This window comes from Triticum dicoccoides, chromosome 1B (genome assembly GCF_002162155.2).
Source record: "Triticum dicoccoides isolate Atlit2015 ecotype Zavitan chromosome 1B, WEW_v2.0, whole genome shotgun sequence".
Taxonomy (NCBI): Eukaryota; Viridiplantae; Streptophyta; class Magnoliopsida; order Poales; family Poaceae; genus Triticum; species Triticum dicoccoides.
The window spans coordinates 399,675,170-399,681,267 of record NC_041381.1 but is presented as its reverse complement, the minus strand read 5'-3'; positions in this window follow the sequence as shown (position 1 = coordinate 399,681,267).

Here is a 6,098-nt window from a genome sequence, read left to right as displayed (position 1 = left end):
CCGGTGAGGTTTGTGCGGGGCGTGGGGAGGCGAGGGCGGCTGCGGCTTGGGGAGGAGAGAGGGGGGGGGTCCGGGGGCAGCTTATATAGGCCAGGAGGGGCGGCGGTGGCTTGGGTAAGGGGCAAGGCGGAGCTGCGTGTCCGCCTCAGACACGGTGGCGGCGGTGTACGCCGGTCGGACACCCGGCTCGGGTTCAATGGCGTCGCGCGGCTAGGGTGGCCGCGGCCTGGCTGATAGCTGGGCCGACCCGGTTCAGCGGCGAATTTTTTTAATAAGAAAACTCCGAAAATAAAAATAAAAAAAATCCTAAAAATATCAGAATTCACATAATTATATGGCCTCATATATGACTTTGTGGACATTTTTCTGGCCTAAAATGCAAGTTTTGAAAATGAGTTTTTAGTACTAATAATCTCCGCAATAAAATAAATAATCCTGCATATAAAATCAAATAAAATATTCAAAAATTCAAATTTCAATTTCCAATATTTTTTGCTGTTTTTGGAGAAGTCCCTTTATCTTCTCTCATTATTTTATTTATTTGCAATAATTGGAAAATAATTTTGAATAAAACAATTTCATCCAATTTTTTCAAATTTTGAAAATTCAAAAATGGATTTTTGGGAAACCTCCAACTCTCTCTATTGGTCCTTGAGTTGCTTAAGGTTTCTAGGATCTGAATTCAAATAAAACAAATGAAGGCAAAATGCATAAATCATGGATGCATATGAATGATATATAAATAACGTCCAAATTGAACATTGGGATGTTACACCCATCAATATTATCGACCAAGAGATCTTTAACCATAGCAATACAAGGTTCAACTTTAATTTGCTCAGGGGGTGTAGGTGTTCTAGCATTACTCTTACGAACCACAGTTGAAGCTTTAGCATAATCCTTTATTCTAACAGGGAAATGTGGTTTCTCAATATAAGCAGTAGGAATGATAGGATCAACATTATAAGTAATAGTTTTTTCTTCAACTTTAATAGGTTCTACTACTTTCACTTCAATGGGAGGATGATATTTAAACCACTTCTCCTTAGGGAGATCAACATGAGTAGAAAATGATTCACAGAAAGAAGCTACTATCTCAGAGTCAAGTCCATATTTAGTGCTAAATTCACGAAAAGCATCGGTATCCATACAAGATTTAACACAATCAAACTTAGGGGTTATACTTGACTCCTTACCTTCATTGAGTTCCTAATCTTCAGAGTTGCGTTTAATTCTTTCCAATAAATCCCATTTGAATTCAAGTCTTCATCATAAAAGAATCAATACCAGAAGTATCGAGCATGGAGTGATTATTATGAGAAAGACGACCATAAAATTTTTGAATAATAATTTTTCTTGAGAGCTCATGATTGGGGCATGAATATAACATTGACTTAAGCCTCCCTCAAGCTTGAGCGATACTTTCTCCTTCACGAGGCCAAAAATTATACATATAATTACGATCACGATGAACCAGATGCATAGGATAAAACTTCTGATGAAATTCCAATTTCAATCGGTTGTAGTTCCATGATCAAATATCATCACCTAGCCTAAACCATGTCAATGCCTTTCCCTTCAAAGATAAAGGGAAGAACTTCTTCTTGACAACATCCTCGATCATACCTGCAAGCTTAAATAACCCACAAACTTCATCCACATAGATTAGGTGCATATCAGGATGTAATGTTCCATGTCCTGTATAGGGATTAGCTAGCAGTTTTTCTATCATACCCGAAGGAATTTCAAAGTAAATATTTTCAGTAGTTTGAGGAGCAACTCTTTGCACTTTTGGTCGGGGCGGAGATACCCCAAACAAGCCCCTCAAAGGATTATTTTCCATAGTAACAAGTGACAGTAAATTTCAGCACACTATATAAATGTTTCCTTACCAAACTCCACCTACCAAAGGCGCTTCACTCCCCGACAACGGCGCCAGAAAAAAGTCTTGATAACCCACAAGTATAGGGGATCTATTGTAGTCCTTTTGATAAGTAAGAGTGTCGAACCCAACGAGGAGCAGAAGGAAATGACAAGCGGTTTTCAGTAAGTTATTCTCTGCAAGCACTGAAATTATCGATAACAGATAGTTTTGTGATAAGGTAATTCATAACGGGTAACAAGTAACAAAAGTAAACAAGGTGCAGCAAGGTGGCCCAATACTTTTTGTAGCAAAGTACAAGCCTGGACAAACTCTTATATAAAGCAAAGCACTCCCGAGGACACATGGGAATTATCGTCAAGCTAGTTTTCATCATGCTCATACTATTCGCGTTCGTTACTTTGATAATTATAAATGTGGGTGGACCGGGGCTTGGGTACTACCCTTCCTTGGACAAGCATGCCACTTATTATTAACCCCACTCGCAAGCATCCGCAACTACGAAAGAAGAATTAAGGTAAACCTAAGCATAGCACGAAACATATGGATCCAAATCAGCCCCTTACGAAGCAACACATAAACTAGGGTTTAAGCTTCTGTCACTCTAGCAACCCATCATCTACTTATTACTTCCCAATGCCTTCCCGTAGGCCCAAATCATGGTGAAGTGTCATGTAGTCTACCTTCACATGACACCACTAGAGGAGAGACAACATACATCTCATCAAAATATCGAACGAATACCAAATTCACATGACTACTTATAACAAGACTTCTCCCATTTCCTTAGGAACAAACATAACTACTCACAGATCATATTCATGTTCATAATCAGACGGGTATTGAATAGCATTAAGGATCTGAACATATGATCTTCCACCGAATAAACCAACTAGCATGAACTACAAGGAGTATTCAAAACTACTAGCAACCCACAGGTACCAATTTGAGGTTTTGAGACAAAGATCGGACACAAGAGATGAACTAGGGTTTGAGAGGAGATGGTGCTGGTGAATATGTTGATGGAGATTGCCCCCTCTCTATGAATGGATCGATGGTGATGACGATGGCGATGATTTCCCCCTCCCGTAGGGATGTTTCCCCGACAGAACAGCTCCGCATGAGCCCTAGATTGGTCCTGCCCAGGTTCCGCCTTGAGACGGCAGCGCTTCGTCCCGAAAGCTTCCTTATGATTTTTTCTAGGGCAAAAGACACCATATAGTAGAATATGGGCATCGGGTGCCTGCCAGGGGTCCATGAGGCAGGGGGCGCACCCAGGGGGTAGGGCGCGCCATCCACCCTCGTGGCTGGTGGGTGCCCCCCCCCCTCTGGTGCTTTCTTCGCCCAATATTTTTAATATATTCCAAAACTGACTTTCATGGAGTTTCAGGACTTTTGGAGTTGTGCAGAATAGGTCTAATATTTTCTCCTTTTCCAGCCCATAATTCCAGCTGCCGGCATTCTCCCTCTTCGTGTAAACCTTATAAAATAAGAGAGAAAAGGAATAAGTATTGCGACATAATGTGTAGTAACAACCCATAATGCAATAAATAAAAGCATGATGCAAAATGGACGTATCACATTACCACTACTGTGCTACTGATCACTTTGCTGCAGATATTTAATCTCCAGGTGTGGTTGAATTGACAACTCAACTGCTAATACTTACAAATATTCTTTGGCTCCCCTTGTGTTGAATCTATAAATTTGAGTTGAATACTCTACCCTCGAAAATTGTTGCGATCCCCTATACTTGTGGGTTATCAAGACCTTTTTCTGGCACCGTTGCCAAGGAGCATAGCTATATTTGTTGAGTCACTTGGAATTTATATCTATTTATCACTATGAAGAATCTGAAAGATACAAGAACCAAGATTTTTTTTCTCTAAGACGAGGGGAGGTAAGGAACTGGCTTCTAGCTCTGTACTTGATTCGTTTTCTGTTTTGAGTCAACTTGTAACACCACCACCTGCTATAAACCATGATATGTCACATGTTATTGATGATGTTACTTATTTTATGAATGATGCTTCAGGAGGAAGCCCCCGCAGAGGCCACGCGCCTCGTCGAGCACCCCATGTACTTTGTGAGCATGGTACCGAGGGACACACACGCTACCCTATGCAGCAAAAGCTCCTCCTTGCAGTTCTGGTTGCCTCCAGGAAGCCACACCATTACTTTCAGGGCCATCCCATCAAGGTCGTCTCCGCATATCCCCTGGAGAAAGTGTTGCACAACCCTAATGCCGCGGGGCGACTGAGTGGAGCATCGAGCTGCAGGCATTACAGCTGGAGTTCTGCACCACCAGAGTCATCAAGGGAGCAGCCCTCGCTGATTTCATGGCAGAGTGGATGGACACCTACGAGGAGGATCCCTATGAGGACAAGTCCCTCCTGCCTGGAGTTGAGGCACCTATCGGGTGGGTCATCCACTTTGATGGCACCTTCTTCAGGCAGGGCGCGTGGGCTGGGGTCGTGCTCGTTTCCCCAGCAGAAGACAAACTTTACTACACCGTCTAGCTATGCTGCCAGCATGGTGAGAAGGTCTCCAACAACATCGCAGAGTATGGGGGGCCTAATCACTGGCCTTAATGCCGCCACAGCCTTGGGAATTGAGCGCCTCACCATCAAGGGCAATTCTCAGCTCCTCGTTAACTTCTCCAATAAAAAGTACAAGCAAAAGACGAACACATGGCAGCCTATCTAGAGGAGGTACGTAAGCTCGAGAAGTGTTTTTAGGTTTAGAGTTGAAGCCTATGACATCGCCAAGCAAGCATCTCGCCACGAGCCCCAGGGCCCTTACGTCTTCAAAGAAAGGCTCTTTAGGCCATCAGCCGCGCCCCCAGCTATTGGCACAACGCTGCTCCTCGAGGAGCTTCCGCCCGCGCCATCCACGGGCACGCCCGACTGTGGGTCGACCACTGGGACTTGCCTGCTGTTGGCGCTGGAGCGTCAGGTGGATGGCTGGGTTGTGGAGTTCAAGGCTTACCTGCTCCATGGCACCCTTCTGTAAGAAGATGCAGAAGCAGAGCGTGTGGCCCGGCAAGCCATCAATTATTGCTTACAAGACAACGAGCCATACCACAAGTGCCCCAACGGTGTCTCGCTGCTGTGCATTTCAGAAGAGCAAGGATGCGAGTTACTAGCTGACATCCATGGGGGAGACCGCGAGCACCACTCCTCGTCACGCATCCTAGCGGGTAAAGTGTTCTGCAACGGGTTCTATTGGTCCACTGTGCTCCGCACCCCGCCGAGTTGGTCTAGTCCTGGGAAGCCTGCCAGTTCCACACCAAGCAAATCCATCAGCCCAGACCAGAAAATCCCACTCTCGGGGCCCTTCATGCTATGGGGGCTGGACATATTGAGCCCTTTCCACCATGCAACTAGCGGTTACCGCTACCTGTACGTCACCATCGACAAGTTCACCAAGTGGGCAGAGGTGGAGCCCATGCGCACCATCCCAACGGGCTCGGCCGTCAAGTTCATCAAGGGCCTCATGAGCGATTTGGCGTCCCCAACCGTATCATCACCGACAACGGCTCCTAGTTTATAAGCGGCCTCTTCATGCCATACTGTGTTAACCTTGGAACACAGATATACTAAGCTTCGATGGTGCACTCGTGAAGCAACGGCCAGGCTGAGCACGCCAACACTGAGGTCCTCAAGGGCCTCAAGACTAGGAGCTTCAAGAAGAAGCTTGAGGCTTGCGGTAAGGGCTAGCTGGATGAGTTACAGTCCGTGCTGTGGTCCATCCGCACCACCGCGACTAAGTCCACTGGCGAGACCCCTTTCTTCCTATCTTATGGGGCCGAGGTGCTCCTCCCCTCAGAGCTCAAGCATGGTCCTGGCATTCCATTGGGTGCGCCAGGACGAATCGCGGGAGGCTGATCTTGTGCTCCTGAAGGAAGCCCGCCTCCAGGCCGCCCTTTGTGCCACGAGATACTAGCAGGCCTTGCAGCGCTACCACAGCTGCAACATCTGCCCTAGCACTCTCGAGGTTGGGGACCTCATCTTGCGGCGGATCCTCTCTAGGGAGGGCCTCAACAAGCTCTCGCCCATCTGGGAAGGCCCTTTCAGGGTCGCCCATGTCTCTAGGCCAGGCGTTGCACGCCTGGAGATGGAGGATGGAGTTCCTGTGGAGAATGCCTGGAACATCTAGCACCTCCGCAAGTTCTACTCTTGGCCCTCTCACGTAAGAATAAGGTGGGGTTGTACAC